Source organism: Jaculus jaculus, chromosome 17, assembly GCF_020740685.1.
Source record: "Jaculus jaculus isolate mJacJac1 chromosome 17, mJacJac1.mat.Y.cur, whole genome shotgun sequence".
Lineage (NCBI taxonomy): Eukaryota > Metazoa > Chordata > Mammalia > Rodentia > Dipodidae > Jaculus > Jaculus jaculus.
The window spans coordinates 36,341,180-36,359,197 of record NC_059118.1 but is presented as its reverse complement, the minus strand read 5'-3'; the positions used below and the strand labels follow the sequence as shown (position 1 = coordinate 36,359,197).

At 37.0% G+C, this 18,018-nt stretch overlaps 1 pseudogene; it reads right to left on the bottom strand.

Moving 5' to 3' along the window:
• Positions 1–211: 211 nt before the first annotated feature.
• Positions 212–16,971, bottom strand: LOC101599498 (annotated as a pseudogene).
• Between the last annotated feature and the right edge of the window lie 1,047 nt (positions 16,972–18,018).

Here is an 18,018-nt window from a genome sequence, read left to right as displayed (position 1 = left end):
ATAAAATGCATGGAAAATTAAGAACTTGCTTGAATCTCAGCAGAATAAATACAAACTATATAGATATTTAGTTCCTTTGACTTTTCTGTTAAAATTCCACCCTTGCTTTGTATATGTTATATTACTGAGTCCTGTGTGGGTAAACCTGGCTAATTTATAGAGAGATAGTTTGATGCTTGCCTTATTCCCCTTTAAGCAGGCCCTCTGCAATTTATGCCAACCATTCTGCCAATTCAACATTTGTTGATCCATTAGGACTAAAATGAAAAACTGATGAACAAGAAAAAAATGGACATGGAGAAAGCAAAACAGCATTAAGGCATTTCCCCTGAGCCATCACAATGGTATGAAATGTTAACGTGACACCTGATGGAATCCACAACAAAATAAGAAAATGTCTGCTCATGTTCCTTTGTTAAGGGTATCATATGCCAGCAGAGTCATAGGCTTTAACGTTAAAGACAGAAGAAGTAATTTGTATGTTCTTGGTTAGAGAGTGTTTTTGAACACTCACCAGATCCTTATAGATCAACTTTGCTGTTTACAGGTATGGCTTCAGCACATCTTCATACTGACAAAGTGACCCACCAAGGCAAAGATGCTTAAACAGACAAAACAGGAACTCTTCTCTATCTGGCTGGCTGAGTACTTCATATTTTTCTGAGTCTTCAACTAGCAAAACTTTTCATAATGCATCTGAAATGCAAAATGGGTCATAAAAAGAATCTAAACATTTAACAATGTGCCCACTTTCTAGTATGTTATCTTCATCATATAACCATTTAAAAAATGACATTGAAAGTAGTGTACAAGGAACATTAACAGCTTCAATTTTTTTTTTTCACTTCAGTTCCCAATGCAGTCCATTGTCTGGAAGATTCTGAAAGAAGCTGAAAATTTGAAATAACATTTGGGTCTTTGAAAAAAGTAGGTTTGAGGGGGAAGCTCCATGATGGCAGGGAAAATGATGGGATGAGCAGAGGGTAGACATCACCCCATGGCCAAGATAAGGTGGACCATAGCAACAGGAGGGTGTGCCTGTTATGAAGGCTTTTATTGCTATGAGTTTTCTCCTTAGGACTGCCTTCATTGTGCCCCATAAGTTTGGTAATTGTGTTTTCATGATCATTCAAATTCTAGGAATTTTACAATTTCTTTTTCCATTTCTTCCTTTCCGCTTTCATTGTTTAAAAGTTTGTTGTTCAGTGTTCAGGAGCAGGTGGATTTCCTGATGTGTCTCTAGTTGTTAACTTCTAGCTTTAAGGCATTGAGATCTGATATGACTTAGGAAGTTACTTCAATTTTCCTGAATTTATCGAGGCATGCTTTATGGCCTATGTATGCTCTATTTTGGAGAAGGTTTCATGGCTGCTGAGAAGAATGTGTATTTTGTAGAATTGAGGTGGAATTTTCTGAAGATGTCCATTTGGTATATGGGATCTATGGTGTTGTTGAGCTCTATTACTTCCCTGCTGATTTTCTGCTTGGATGATCGATCTATTTATCAATGGTAGTAGACTATTGATGTCTCTGACTATTATGGTGTTGGTGTTTTTTCTCTTTTGTTTTCAAGTACATTTTGTTTAATAAACTGGGGTGCACCTGTGTTTGGTGCATATAGATTTATGCTTGTGATGTTTTCATATTGGATCTTCCCTTGATGAGTAAGAAGTGGCCTTCTTTTTCCATTTTGATTACTTTTACTTTTAATTCTTAATATTAATATATCAATATAGCAACACCTACTTGCTTCTTATTTCCATTTGCTTAGAATATGACTTTCTATCCTTTCACCCCGAGGATGTATCTTTCTTTAGTGTTGAGGTAGCTTTCATGAAGACAGCATATAGAAGGGTGTAGTTTTTGTATCAACCCTGTTAAGTTGTGTCTTTTGATGGGTAAGTTAAAAACATTAACATAAATGTTAAATTGTTATAACTGTGAGGTTTGATTTAAGTCCTGCCATAATGGGATGCTTAATGTGGTTTGGTGCTTTCTTGTGTTTTGTACTTTTCTGAGCCTAGTTTAGGTTTGGTCATTGTGATCTTCTCTTGAGATTGACTATTTGACTCTTATGTGTGGAATATTCCCTGAAATATTCTCTGTAGGTTTGGTGTTATGTTCATATAATCAAAATTGTTTATTTTTTATTTTAATGGAAAGTTTTCCTTCTGCCATGTATTGTGAAGGATACTTTTGCTGGGTAGAGTAGCTTGGTTTGGAAGCCATAGTTTTTTAGACTTTGAAATGTTCTATTCCAGGCCCGTATGGCTTTAAGGTTTTCCATTGAGAAATCTGACAGAAGTATGATGGGATTTCCTGTGCAGGTAGTGAGTTGTTTCTCTCTTGCTGCTTTTACCACTCTCTTTTTATTTTTTATTGTTTAAAGCTTTAAATATAATGTGCCTTGGAGAGTTTCTTCTTTGGTCCTGTCTATTTGGTGTTCTGTGTGCTTCTTGTATCTGGAAGGGCCTCTCTTTTGATAAAATTTTCTTCAATAATTTTGTTGAATATGTTCTCTGGCCTGGATGTTTCCTCCTTCTGGTATATGCATGATCAAGAAATTTGGTTGTTTGGTCCTACATTTCTCTCATATTCTGTTCACAGGTTTTTCTGAACTTAGCAACTTTTTTGGCCTCTAAATCAGTTTATTTTGTCTTGTCTTCCAGGTCAGAAGTTCTGTCTTTCACTGAGTAACACAGTTAGTGAGGGGTTCTAGAGAGTATTGTTTGTAAGATTTATTTGATTTTTATTTTCTGTTGTATTATTTTGCATTGTGTCTATATATTTTTGGATACTATGTCAGTTCAAGTTCTGATTTTCTTGATACTTCCTGTAATTCATAGTATAGCCTAAATGTTCAGCTTCAGACCAATGAGAGATCTTCTCTTCCAAAAAGGTGGATAGATACCCAAAGAATGACATCTAAAGTTTTACAGAGCTTCCACTTGTTCCTACTCACATGTGCGCCCATAAACACGGACATACATACATGCACACCACACATATATGCACACAAAATAATCTACCAAGAAAGGCATCTTTTGGAGTATATGTTTATTTTCTTTTGGCTTTCTCCTGCATAGAATCTTAATTTTGGATTTTTATCTCTCCCTTCCAGATTATTACATGAGTGGCCCTTTTTAGTAGGAAGTGGATATTTAAAGGTATTAGTTGCTATTTTGTGATTTTAAATTCAATATGAGTCTTTAAAACTCTTTCCTTAAATAACATCTTAAATTAACTGACTTTACGTTACATGATTCTGGGCTTTTGTACTATGATGGGGTAAATGTGAGCACTTGAGCTCTAAAAATATTAACATTCAAATTTACAATCACATTTTGTAGAATTCTGAAAATTTGAGTTTCTACTTCATTTCATTGTGTAGGGTATTGAACATCTTTACTTTTAGAATCAATATAACCAGATACATATTAGATGGAAGTGAACCATAATAGTAATGTGAAATACAAATTGAAATGAAAGTAATTTTGGAATATTGCCACAAATGATCAATATACTTTCAATTGTTAATTGAGCTTAAATGTTTTCAAACTAATATGTATCATATGACAAAATAAAACATTAGAAGAGAATAAGAGGTTCCTGATTTCCTCAGATTTAAGAAGATTTAAACCTTCTCAGTTGATAGTCAATAAGTAGTACAATACTATTATACAATTAATGTCTTGTACTAAAGTTATTTTACTGTTTAGGGGATAATAATGAAAATATCATTGCCATAGTAGTACCAAAAATCTCTTAAGTAAGTAACTGATCCTAACTTTAAAACAAGGATTTATGTTGTGTGATTATAAGCTATACAAATTTTAGAAATAGACTATACTTTTACTGCAGTAATAGCCTTTTTTTTTTCCATCCTCCTTACTTTCCGTAAAACACAAAGGATTTATCAAGACATTGCATTACTTAAGTCCTTATTAACAAAAGCAAGATGTAATTTAATAATTTAGGCAGAAAATTGGTTAGGCAAGAATTTTTGTTTTAGTTCACAGGATTGTTTGAGAACTGTCATTAGTTCTTGCTTACAAGTTTGTGGAATGTAGTAAGGAAGCCCCTGAACATTTTTTTGTTGGTAAACTTGTTATGGCAGATGCAATCTCACTCCTTTTTGGAAATTTTCAGTTCTTATATCCTGATCATTCAATTTCAGCGAGTATATGTATCCAAAATGAATCCATTTGCTTTTCTTTTCTCAATCTGCTTGCATATAATTGTTTGTAACCATGAGGTTATTCTATTTCTGGAGTTATCAATTTCAACACATATTTCTCAACTCTATTTTTATTTAGCTGTTATTTTTACATTAATAAAACAAGGTTTATTAATTTTATCTTTTGAAAAGTCTAATTCTTATTTATTGATGGTTATATTATTTCCTGGGTTTCTACTCAGTTAATTTCTGCCCTAATCATTATTTTTCCTTTTGCATTGTGGAGTATTTGCTCTTACTTTTTTAGGCCCTTGAAATGCATCAGTAGATGGTTATATTAGTTACCCTGTAAAATTAACTTATCACATAAGAGCTTATTTGACTCATGGCTTGTGGGGATACAGTCCATCAGGATGGAAAGACATGATGAGGGTGTGAGTCAGCTGGGTCACAATGCATTCACAACAGGAAACAGAAAGAAATGAATACTTGCGTTTAACTTTCTTCCTCCTTTACCCCTTTTTATCTCAGGCTGGGTACCAACATTCAGGTGGACCTTTCTTCCTCAGTTTATCCTCTTTGAAAACATCCTCACAGACATGCAAAGAGGTTTCTTCTAGATAATCTCAATTACAGTGAAGTTGATGGGGAAGATTAACCTCACAGTTGGACATTTGAAATCTAGGTTTTGATAGTGTCATTTGGGACTATAAACTTTTCTCTTAGTACTGTTTTGGTATATTCCCAGTTTTGAAAATACTTTTGTTTATTTTTTATGACAGAGAGTGAGAAAAGAGAGAGAGAGAGAAAGAGCGTGAGAGAGAGAAAGAAAGAATGGCCCACCAGTGCATCTGGCTGCTGCAAATAAACTCCAGACACATATGCCCATTTTATCCATGTGGCTTTAAATGGATACTGAGGAATTAAACGCAGGCTTGTAGCCTTCACAAGTAAGTGCCTTTAACCATTGAGCAATCTCCTTCCCAGTTCTATTCTGGGCTTTTAACATTTGTATCAAAAAATGTATTACTTTTCATTCTGATTTTTTAAAATTTTATTTATGTATTTGAGAGAGTAAGAGAGAAGGTGGGGGGGAGAGCGCGAGAGAGAATTGGCACACCAGGGCCTCCAGCCACTGAAAACACACTCCAGATGCATGCTCCACCTTGCACATCTGATTTATGTGGATCCTGGGGAATCGAACTAAGGTCCTTTAGCTTTTCAGGCAACCACCTTAAAGGTTGATCCATCTCTTTAGACCTTCCTTCAGATTTTTAATGACTCCTTATCATTCAGAAGTATGTGATTAAGTTCCCATGAATTTTCCATTTCTGTGAAAGGGAATCATTCCTTCATTAGACAACTTTTACTAATTTGCATGGAATTTTAATCACCTATGCCACACACAAGTCACCTTCTCAGTCTTTCCACCTTCAGTTTAATCATCAAGCTAGTCTCCTATCAAAATAATGTATCTAGTCACTAAATTACATCATTTCACTCACGTACTGCAAATTTCTTTATAATGCACTAATGTAGTCCTTATGAGTTTTCCCCTTTTTTTACAGTAACAAATGAGTTTACAATTGTAGGGATTATATTTTTATTACTTAAGAAGCAATTGTAGGGCTGGAGAGATGGCTTAATGGCTAAGATACTTGCCTGTGAAGCCAAAGGACCCAGTTTTGATTCCCCAGTATCCACATAAGCAGTTTCTAGAGGCCCTGGCATGCCTATTATCTCTCTGTCTGTCTCCTCTGTATCTATCTCTCTGCTTGCAAATAAATAAAAATTAAAAACTATTTTTTAAAAAGAAACAATTGTGTTTCCAGTTCCTACTTTTTTGTCAAATTATATATTTACTCCCATATTCTCAACTTTCAGAGATTTTTTTTCCAAATTACCCTTCCCACCATATACATTCAAGCCTCAAGAAAACCAAAATTGTGAATGCATTTATGGAATATTTCAGGTTAATAAATATCCCTCCTTTTAAAATTATGTACCACCAATTTCTTCCACTCAGGTCAGCTTCTACTTCAAATTCACGAAAATAAATTTCATACTTAGAAAAAAATAACTTACTTATTTCTCAAAATTTGCTCAACAAGCTACTTTGTACCTAAGATAGCAATAATGATTATAGTGTAATTCTTCTTTGTTCTTCCTGTCTTCTATCTGAAGGACAGAGGGCTGAGTGAAAGTTCAGTGGGCAAGCACTTACCTAAAATGAAGCTGGAGGGAAAAGTTTGCTTCATTTTCCTTTGCTTCATAGTTTTAGTCTATGTATCAGAATTATCTTCTTTATATAGAAAAATTAGATAAAGACACTGAATCTGGTATTAAACAAAATTTGTTTGGTTATAAACTACTATTATGGGTTGAGCTGTGTCCTCTCAAAAGAATATATGTTGAGGTCCTAATTCTCAGTCCTTCAGAATGTACTTTTTTTTTAATTTTTTTTTATTAACATTTTCCATGATTATAAAATATATCCCATGGTAATTCCCTCCCTCCCCACCCCCACACTTTCCCGTTTGAAATTCCATTCTCCATCATATTACCTCCCCATTACAATCATTGTAATTACATATATACAATATCAACCTATTAAGTATCCTCCTCCCTTCCTTTCTCCACCCTTTATGTCTCCTTTTCAACTTACTGGCCTCTGCTACTAAGTATTTTCATTCACACACAAAAGCCCAGTCATCTGTAGCTAGGATCCACATATGAGAGAGAACATGTGGCACTTGGCTTTCTGGGCCTGGGTTACCTGACTTAGTATAATAGTTTCCAGGTCCATCCATTTTTCTGCAAATTTCATAACTTCATTTTTCTTTACCGCTGAGTAGAACTCCATTGTATAAATGTACCACATCTTCATTATCCACTCATCTGTTGAGGGACATCTAGGCTGGTTCCATTTCCCAGCTATTATAAATTGAGCAGCAATAAACATGGTTGAGCATGTACTTCTAAGGAAATGAGATGAGTCCTTTGGATATATGCCTAGGAGCGCTATAGCTGGGTCATATGGTAGATCAATCTCTAGCTGCTTTAGGAACCTCCACACTGTTTTCCACAATGGCTGGACCAGATTGCATTCCCACCAGCAGTGCAGAAGGGTTCCTTTTTTTCCACATCCCCGCCAACATTTATAATCATTTGTTTTCATGATGGTGGCCAATCTGACAGGAGTGAGATGGAATCTCAATGTAGTTTTAATCTGCATTTCCCTGATGACTAGTGACGTAGAACATTTTTTTAGATGCTTATATGCCATTCGTATTTCTTCCTTTGAGAACTCTCTATTTAGCTCCTTAGACCATTTTTTGATTGGCTTGTTTGATTCCTTATTATTTAACTTTTTGAGTTCTTTGTATATCCAAGATATTAATCCTCTATCAGATATGTAGCTGGCGAAAATTTTTTCCCATTCTGTAGGTTGCCTCTTTGCTTTTTTCACTGTGTCCTTTGCGGTGCAAAATCTTTGTAATTTCATTAGGTCCCAGTGGTTAATCTGTGGTTTTATTGCCTGAGCAATTGGGGTTGTATTCAGAAAATCATTGCCAAGACCAATATGTTGAAGGGTTTCCCCTACTTTTTCCTCTAGCAGTTTCAAAGTTTCCGGTCTGATGTTAAGGTCTTTAATCCATTTGGACTTAATTCTTGTGCATGGCGAGAGAGAAGAATCTATTTTCATCCTTCTGCAGATATTTATCCAGTTTTCAAAACACCATTTGCTGAAGAGGCTGTCTCTTCTCCAATGGGTATTTTTGGCATTTTTATCAAATATCAGGTGGCTATAACTACTTGGGCTTACATCTGGGTCCTCTATTCTGTTCCACTGATCTACATGTCTGTTTTTGTGCCAGTACCATGCTGTTTTTGTTACTATGGCTCTGTAGTATAGGTTAAAATCAGGTATGGTGATACCACCAGCCTCTTTTTTGTTGCTCAGTATTATTTTAGATATTCGAGGTTTTTTGTGATTCCAAATGAATTTTTGGATTGTTTTTTTCTATTTCCATGAAGAAAGCCTTTGGAATTTTGATAGGGATTGCATTAAATGTGTAGATTGCTTTTGGTAAGATTGCCATTTTCACGATATTGATTCTTCCAATCCAGGAACAAGGGATGTTTCTCCACTTTCTAGTGTCTTCTGCAATTTCTCGCTTGAGTGTTTTAAAGTTCTCATTGTATAAGTTCTTTACTTCCTTGGTTAGGTTTATTCCAAGGTATTTTATTTTTTTAGATGCAATTGTGAATGGGAGTGATTCTCTGATTTCATCCTCTGTGTGTTTGTTGTTAGCATATATGAAGGCTACTGATTTCTGTGTATTTATTTTGTATCCTGCTACATTGCTATAGGTTTTGATCAGCTCTAACAGCTTGCTAGTAGAGTATTTAGGGTCCTTTATGTATAGAATCATGTCATCTGCAAATAATGTTAACTTGATTTCTTCCTTTCCAATTTGTATTCCTTTTATGTGTGTCTCTTGCCTTATTGCTATGGCTAAGACTTCCAAAACTATATTAAATAGTAGTGGGGACAGTAGACACCCTTGTCTTGTTCCTGATTTTAGTGGAAAAGCTTCCAGATTTTCCCCATTTAGTAATATGTTGGCTGTAGGCTTGTCATAAATAGCCTTTATTATATTGAGATATGTCCCTTCTATTCCCAGTCTCTGTAGGACTTTTATCATGAAGGTATGTTGGATTTTGTCAAATGCTTTCTCTGCATCTAATGAGATGATCATGTGATTTTTGTCCTTCAACCCGTTTATGTAATGTATTACATTTATAGTTTTGCGTATGTTGAACCATACCTGCATCTCTGGGATAAAGCCTACTTGGTCAGGGTGAATGATCTTTTTGATATACTCTTGTATTCTGTTTGCCAATATTTTGTTGAGAATTTTTGCATCTATGTTCATGAGGGAGATTGGTCTGTAATTTTCTTTTTTTGTTCTATCTTTGCCTGGTTTTGGTATCAGGGTGATGCTGGCCTCATAGAAAGAGTTTGGTAGAATTCCTTCTTTTTCTATTTCCTGGAAAAGCTTAAGAAGCAATGGTGTTAGCTCTTCCTTAAAAGTCTGGTAAAATTCAGCAGTGAATCCATCCGGGCCTGGGCTTTTTTTAGTTGGGAGATTATTGATAACTGTTCGGATCTCCATGTTTGTTATAGGTCTATTTAAGTGATTAATCTCATTTTGATTTAATTTAGGTAGGTCATATAGATCAAGGAAATCATCCATTTCTTTCACATTTTCATACTTTGTGGAGTATATGCTTTTATAGTATGTCCCTATAATTTTTTGAATTTCTCTGGAATCTGTTGTGATGTTACCTTGTTCATCTCTGATTTTAATAATTTGTGTCTCTTCTCTCTTTCTTTTGGTCAGATTTGCTAAGGGTTTATCAATCTTGTTTATCCTTTCAAAGAACCAACTCTTTGTTTCATTAATTCTTTGGATTGTTCTTTTTGTTTCTATTTCATTAATTTCTGCCCTAATCTTTATTATTACTTCCCATCTACTAATTTTTGGTTTGCCTTGTTCTTCTTTTTCCAAGGCTTTAAGGCGAAGCATTAGGTCGTTTACTTGCGACCTTTCTAATTTCTTAATATAGGCACTTAAGGCTATAAATTTACCTCTTAGAACTGCCTTCATTGTGTCCGAGAGATTTTGGCATGTTGTGTTCTCATTATCATTTGACTCTATAAATTTTTTGATTTCCTTTTTGATTTCTTCATTGACCCACTCATCATTAAGTAGTGTATTGTTTAGTTTCCATGATTTTGTGTATGCTCTATAGCCTTTCTTGCTACTGATTAGTAGTTTAATTCCATTGTGGTCAGATAGAATGCAAGGAATTATTTCAATTTTCCTGAATTTGTTAAGATTTGCTTTGTGTCCTAATATATGGTCTATTTTAGAGAATGTTCCATGTGCTGCTGAAAAGAATGTATATTCTGCAGCCTTTGGTTGAAATGTCCTGTATATATCTGTTAAGTCCATTCCTTCTATGACCTCATTTAGTCCAGATGCCTCTCTGCTTATTTTTTCCCAGGATGACCTGTCAGTTGATGAGAGTGGGGTGTTAAGTCACCTACCTCCACTGTGTTTGGTGTTATCTGTGACCTTAGTTCTAATAGTGTTTGTTTGACGAATTTGGGAGCCCCCATGTTAGGTGCGTATATGTTTAGGATTGTATTGTCCTCCTGTTGGAGTGTGCCCTTAATCAATATAAAGTGACCTTCCTTATCTTTCTTGACTAACGTCGGTCTAAAGTCTACCCTGTCTGATATTAGGATAGCAACCCCTGCTTGTTTTCTAGGCCCATTTGCTTGAAACACCGTCTTCCAACCTTTCACCCTAAGATAATGTCTATCCTTTGTAGAAAGGTGAGTTTCTTGGAGACAACAAATTGTAGGATCCTGCTTTTTAATCCAGTCTGCAAATCTATGTCTTTTCATTGGGGCATTGAGACCGTTGATATTAAGAGATATTATTGAAAGGTGTGTATTTATGTTTGCCATTTTTGTGTGTGTGTGTGTGTGTGTGTGTTACTGGTTCTCCCTGTGCTCTCTTCTGTTAACTGGTATTTGAGTATAGCTGGTTTTTTCTAGGTTCCTTATATGTGTGCTTTTCCTTTTGTTCAGCATGGAGGATTCTATCAAGTATTTTCTGTAGAGCTGGTTTTGTCTTCAAATACTCCTTTAACCTGCTTTTGTCATGGAATGTCTTTATTTCTCCATCTATTTGAATGGATAACTTTGCAGGATAAAGTAACCTTGGTTGACAGTTGTTATCTTTCAGAACTTGGAATATATCACTCCAAGCCCTTCTGGCTTTAAAAGTTTGTGTTGAATAATCTGCTGTAATCCTGATGGGCTTGCTTTTGTAGGTAACTTGATTTTTCTCTCTAACTGCTTTCAATATTTTTTCTTTGGTTTGTGTGTTTGGAAGTTTGATTATAATGTGGCGAGGAGAGGTTCTTTCTGGGTTTTGTCTGGCTGGGGTTCTAAAGGCTTCCTGTATCTGTATTGGCACCTCTTTCCCAATTTGGGGGAAATTTTCCTCTATGATTTTGTTGAAGATGCCTACTATGCCTCTGGAGTGGATTTCTTCTCCTTCTACTATGCCCTGAATTCTTATATTGGATCTTTTCATAGTGTCCCGAATATCTTGAAATTCCCACTCATACTTTTCTATAAGTTTGTCTTTCTCTTTGTTGGACTGCATTAGGTCTGCCACCTGGTCTTCTAGCTTAGATATTCTGTCCTTCCCTCATCCATCCTACTGGTGAGATTTTCTACAGAGTTTTTTATTTCATTAACTGTGTTCTTCATTGCTAGTAATTCTGACTGGTTTTTCTTTATTATTTCTATTTCCCTATTTATGTCTTGTATTGCCTTCTTTATTTCATTAAATTGGTGTCCTGCCTCTTCTTTGATTCCTTTGATTTCCTCTTTGATTTCCTCTTTTATTTCTTCCTTGATTGTTTTCATGTGTTCTTTGACCTCTTTGAACATATTTATAATTATTCTTTTGAACTCTTTCTCAGGTATTTCCTCTAACTCTTTCTCACTGGAGGACATTTCTGATGCATTAATACTTTTAGGTGGATTTATATCATCTTGCTTTTTAGTGTTTCTTGTGTTATAATGTATATATTTTTGCATCTTGGATTAAGTTAATGCTTGGATTTTCTAGCTAGCTGTGTATTCTTAGGTGTATCAATTGATTTGATGTAATATATTTTCAGGGTAGGACCTTAAGGTATTAGGTGTGGCTCTTAAGACTCTCAGAGTATCTACAAAGATGTTCTTAGGGGTTCAGTTTCCCTGCTATAGGAGTATTCAAGCAGGCTGAGTGGAATAAAATACAGGTAGATTCTAAAATTTAACTAAACACTGTACACATTCAATCAAAAACAGCCCCGAGTATGTATGCAAGAGTAGTTATTATAATGGCCAGATCCTCTATCAACAAAGAGGTTTAGATTTCTGGTTTGTTGAGGTATCCAAGTCAGCTTGTGACCAAGTGAGACCCTTCCCTGGTGCAATCCCAGTTACCTTGGGTGATTTTGGTCTCAGTCAAGTTGCTGCCTGGGTCATCGGGCTGCTGTTCTGATTTCTGGAGCTGGGCACTTGCTTTTCCTACAGGGCAAACCGAGCCGCTGCTGCTGCCTCTGCTGATGTTGTAGCTGCCACCACCGGAGCCACCACCGCTGCTGAAGCTGCCGCTGCCGTGTCCACCGCCGCTGCTCCCCCCGAAGCTGCTGCTGCGGGATCTGCCGCCGCTGCCGCTCCTGGGTCCGCTGCTGCTGGGGCCGCTGGTACCGGTGTTGGAGCCACTGAAGTTGCTGCCGAACTCTGCTCCTGCTTGGGTCCCACCGTCAGCCCAAGTTGGCGTGGCTGGTCCCGGGCCGCTGCTGTGTTCGCTGGAGCTGGGTTCAGGCGTTGGGGTATGGGAGGGGAGGGAGCCGCGTCTGCTCTGGTTGTCTGCCGCTCTCCCCTCACGTTTCCAGAGTTGCGGAGAGCGCGGTGCGAGGGGAAAATTCCGCACCTGGCTTCTCCTGCGGCTCGAGCCGAGAGTCTGGAGGCTTTCTGCTGCGCCGCGGTTGCGGCGATTGGCCGAGTTGCCGGAGCCGCCCTTCCCGCCTGTGCAGGCTCTGGATGCCCTATAACTCTTCCACTTCTCCGCTGCCGCCTCAATTTCCTATACACCTCACTTTTTAGTAAAAGTGTGTATTCTGCTGAGTTTTTTTGGTCTTTTCCCCCCCTAGGCTGCTTTGGCGTGGTACCTACGCCGCCATCTTAACCGGAAGTCCCAGAATGTACTTTTAATTAGAAACATGGGAGTTGCACCCATAATTGATTCACATAAAGTGACAATCATGTAGGAATTAGGTTAGGGTCCCTTGCCCAATTTATCTGTTCTTCAGACAAAATGATGATGTGTAAAGACAGGAGGACACAGGAAAGACTCGCATGTGAAAACAGGTGGACACAGTAACATCCATCAGTTGTCACCAAGGCTATCGTCCAGACATGAAATACACTGTGCTACTCTGGAAGAATAGATTTATGCTCTTTTGAGAAATATAGGTTGTAGTATTTTGTTACAAAATCCCCAAGAAAGTAATCCATTGGTAAATTACTAATTCTGTCTGCTACTGAATTCTACCATCTACAATTAGGAGATAAGTAAAACTCCCTAATTAACACCATATAGCATAGGAACACAAATTGATAGATAGATAGATAGATAGATAGATAGATAGATAGATATATTGATATTTATTATAAATAATGTAACAAATCCCAATATTGATTTTAAGTAAAAATGTCATGATGTTAGGAATCATAATGTAATAATAGTTTTTGCTAAATTAAACAAGAACATTATTTTATTACAAGATAATATTCAGAGACAACAAGTCAGACATCCAGAGGGGTCTTTGGTTTTCCTGAGCTAAGGCGTCATGAGGGAAACAAATGTATTATGCATTCTAGCAGAATATTAGTTTTCTAAGCAGGAGAGCCTTACTTAAACAGAAATATCCTGAGCCAAGGAGGCACTCTCGCAGAGGTATCACCTCCTGTGTCCATCTGGAGATGCTTTATTCTTAGCAGTAACAGTCAGAGTAGTGGCAGTGATATAATTACCTGAAAAGAGCAAGGGAAGAAGGCAAATAAGGTAATAACAGCCTGGGCTCTGCTGGCATGCAATAAACACACCACCCATCCTGAAGACCTCACAGGAGAACTATAGTGGCTTGAGGTTTAAATGCATAGCCACATAGACTCAGATGTTTTATTAAAATTGAGATTGCAACTTCAGTCCGCAGTAGACAGATCCCTGCTACAGAAGGGAATGTCACTGGGGGAAAGATTTTGACGTCCAGCAAAGTTGTGTTTGGGAAGGATCTGAATACAGCCCTAAGGTATATTCAAAGCAGATTTAGCTCCTGTTGGTCTTGCTTGCTGGTACTGTTGGATATTTGGTGGTGTTTCTTTGCTACTGATCTAATGGACATAAGCAGCTTCTTCCACCATTGAGTATGCTCCCCTGGATTCTGTAAGCCTGTTATAAAACCCTTTTTCACATAAGATGTATCTGATTAGTTTGGCCCAGGAATGAGGAACTGACTGCAACAAGACCTTACAAAACAACATTGGTTTTGAAATTGAGAAGAATGAAATGATTGTACATGAACAGAGGCAGAGATGTTAGGGAACATTTGAAAAGTAGATCCTATGTTCTTTTTGACATTTTCCCTTATTTGCAAGGAAAGAGAGAGACAGAGACAGAGAGAGAGAGAGAGAGAGAGAGAGAGGGAGGATATGAATGGGTATGTCTGGGTCTCTTGCCACTGCAGATAAACTCCACATGCATGCACCACTTTGTGCATTTGGTAGTGGGAAATTGAACCCAGCCTATCAGGATTTGCATGCAACTTCCTTTAACTGATGAGCCAGCTCTTCAGCCCAATCCCACATTCTTAACAGATGAAGAAGAGATTATCATGGATAAGACATTTATATTCACTAGCTGATGAAGGACTGGGTGTATTAACATGCAATGTAGCAAGCGAAATTAACAATATATTGATATCTACATGAAAATGATCATTTTATTTCAGTCTTTACTAATACTGGTACATCTCTCACGACCTGTGTGTTAATATAAGAATTCAAGCTGGGATGGGAAGATCCTCAACCAGTGAATGACAAGTGGTCCTAAACATCCCCCCTTGAATGTTACTACTTTTTGAGCCTTCTTTTTCACACTTTGCTTCTGAGTTTGGCATCTCTTTGTGACTTTATGAGTTTGAATCTTAAAGCAGACTTTACTTTGCTGGTAAGTAACAAGTGTAGTAGTATGAAAGTCTCTCTTTCTTGCCTCAAACCTAAAAGGCTCCTTTACATTCTGCACTAACCTGTAAGATCAGACTGAGGTTAAGACTGTCTGAATTGATTCACATGCTCAGGTAATCAATACTTCAATTTATTTTCTATACTTTTCACTCCTTGACTCCTTTTCATTTCAAATATTCTCCCATTAAGGCCCTCATATCACTATCTGCTTCATGAGAATCTATCTTAAAACAAGCATGTAGGACCCATTAACAATCCTGCCTTCCTCTACCAACCACAGCTGGCTCTCACTGAAGTTTCGTAATAGTAGTTCCAAGCAGCGTCTGAGTGGAAGGATGCAGGCTGACTTCACAACTAACAGAGAACTCAACGGGCAATGAGAAATTAGTTTCAGGATTTGGCACTGAATTCTTAGTGGCCTGAGTTCAATTTCAGTGTGTCTACTGCCTGGCACTGTGGACAAGTGACTTATTTTTTTGAGTCTTTAGTTTCTGCAGCCATTAAAAAGAGATAGTAAAATGCTCACTATCAGGGTTTGCCTAGGGTAGTAATGAGATCATTGAGAGAATTTACCATAGAGCTCAATGCATAGTAAACTTTCAACAAATATATTTTTCTAAAATATTAAGATCATATTCATATGTGAGAACTAAGCATTTATAATCATGTCACAAAACAGATGGATATGAGATCTATCAACTGATAAGACTGATCTTGCTTCTGTAAAATGTCACCAGTTTTCAACCTAATACCATGGGAATGCTATCTAATATGCCAGTATTTTTGTTTGTTTGTTTGGAAAGTACAATCTCATAATACTTCTCCATTATTTGATTTTCATTATGTTTCAGTTCTGTAGAGTAATCTTGATATGTAACTATATCATACACAGAAACACTTTTATCTGGGACTGGGAAGGTGGCTCACTGGTCAAGAACACTTGCTACTTAAGTATGAGGACTTCTCCACAGAACCCATGTAAAAAGTTGGGTGTACCCACACATACATGTCAATCCAGTCCACAGGACAATGGGGGAGAGCAGGAGAGAAAGAATGTTTTCCTTAGGTTGATATTTAAGACTATTGGTATATATTTATACAGAAGGGGTTTTTGAGGATATACTATATTTACAATAGTAGCAGTTCATGTAAGTAAACTTTCATAATGAAAAATTCTATTGAATGGATTATATGTCATAAATAATATCAGACATTCATTGTCTCAAATAGCATAGAACAATGAGTAATTTAACAGGAATACTCTTACACCTTGATTTTTAAAAGATCTGTTATAAATGAGCAAAATCAAAGAAATACAACTTGGCAAATGAACATTCAGAAAAAAATCCCAAGTGTTTTAATAAATCCTAAAATTAATACTACCACACATGATGAAATGGCAGTGAAACCTCAGGAGCTTGAATTCAAGCATAGTATTGTGAACAAGGGATTCTTTTTTTTTTTTTCCACATTGTTTTCATGCTTAGTGTTCTTTTTTTTAAAAAAATTATTTACTATGAACATACTTAGTATAGATGCATCATACACTGATACCATCCTTTCCCTTGGCCCTACCCCCATTCTGCTGGGGGTCCTCCTCTTTGAGGTTGCAGGTATTCTGCATGGAAATGTGGATTATGCATTGTGGGAACAGCAGGCAGTTGTTATGGAGAGGTAATGCCTATGGGCATGATGTTCCAACCTGTGGCTTTTACAATTTTTTCACCCCCTCTTCTGCCAAATTCTCTGAGCCCTGTTGGGTGTATTTTAAGTCTATTTCTGTGAGGAGCTCTTAGGAACCTCTGGATCTCTGCTTTGGTAGTTGTTGAGTGTCCTTAACGTCTGCCTCCTTCACTCTGGCGCTGATTGTGCAGCTCACCAGGGAAGCTGCATTCTTGCGCATCTCCCCATTGCCTCTGAGGTTTGACCTGGGGCATGGCTGAAGTGCCAGGTATAGTTTATCTTTTTGTGTCTCACAACATATACGTTCTTTTCACTATTGCAGTTTAGTTACATAACAAACTATACTTGAAAATGGCCTGCTTTGAACAATCTTAATTTAGAAAATAATGAGTCACCAAAGGCCACTGTTTTTCTTTCTTACTTACTTTTTTATTCCATCTCTGGATAAATGAGCCCATATTATATATCCCAAAGTGCCCTGCTTTCATATTCTTGAGGAAACATTGTAGAAGAGGTGAGTGACTCTGTGTGTAGAGAGCAAAACACATTGGTGGACTCTGAATATCAAATCTTGCATTGAAAACCTTGTTTTACCACTTAAAAAAGTATAAACAATACAATTACAGAATCTTATTTTTCTCATATAAGATGCTAAATGCTTTAACTAAATTCTAGTACATGCATTAAATTTAAGTTCACATTGCTGGTAGAAATCACTTGACCAAGAGCAGCTTTTGGGAAAAGGGGTTATGTTTTGGCTTACTGATTCAAGGAGAAGTTCCATCATAGCAAGGGAAAATACTGGCATGAGAAGAGGGTGGACATCACCTTTGGCCAACATAAGGTGGACTATAGCAACAATAGAGTGTGCCAAACACTGGCATGGGGAAACTGGCTATAATACCCATAAGCCTGCCCCCAACCATACACTCTTCCAGGAGGCTTTAATTTCCAATTTTCATCAGCTGGGAACCTAGCATCCTGAACACCTAAGTTTGTGGGGGACACCTGAATCAAACCACAACATACCACCTCTGGCTCCTATAAACTGAAAACCATACATGCTGTGAAATGCAATGCATTCATCCAACTTTAAAAGTCCCCATAGTTTCTAATCAATTCCAATGATTTTCATAAATCATTGTAGTCCAAGATCTTTTAACTGAATTATAGTACCACAGCATCCCCCCAAAATATATAATGACACAGAATAAACATTCACACTGCAAAAGATGGAATTTGCCATATCAAAGAAATATTCAGCCAA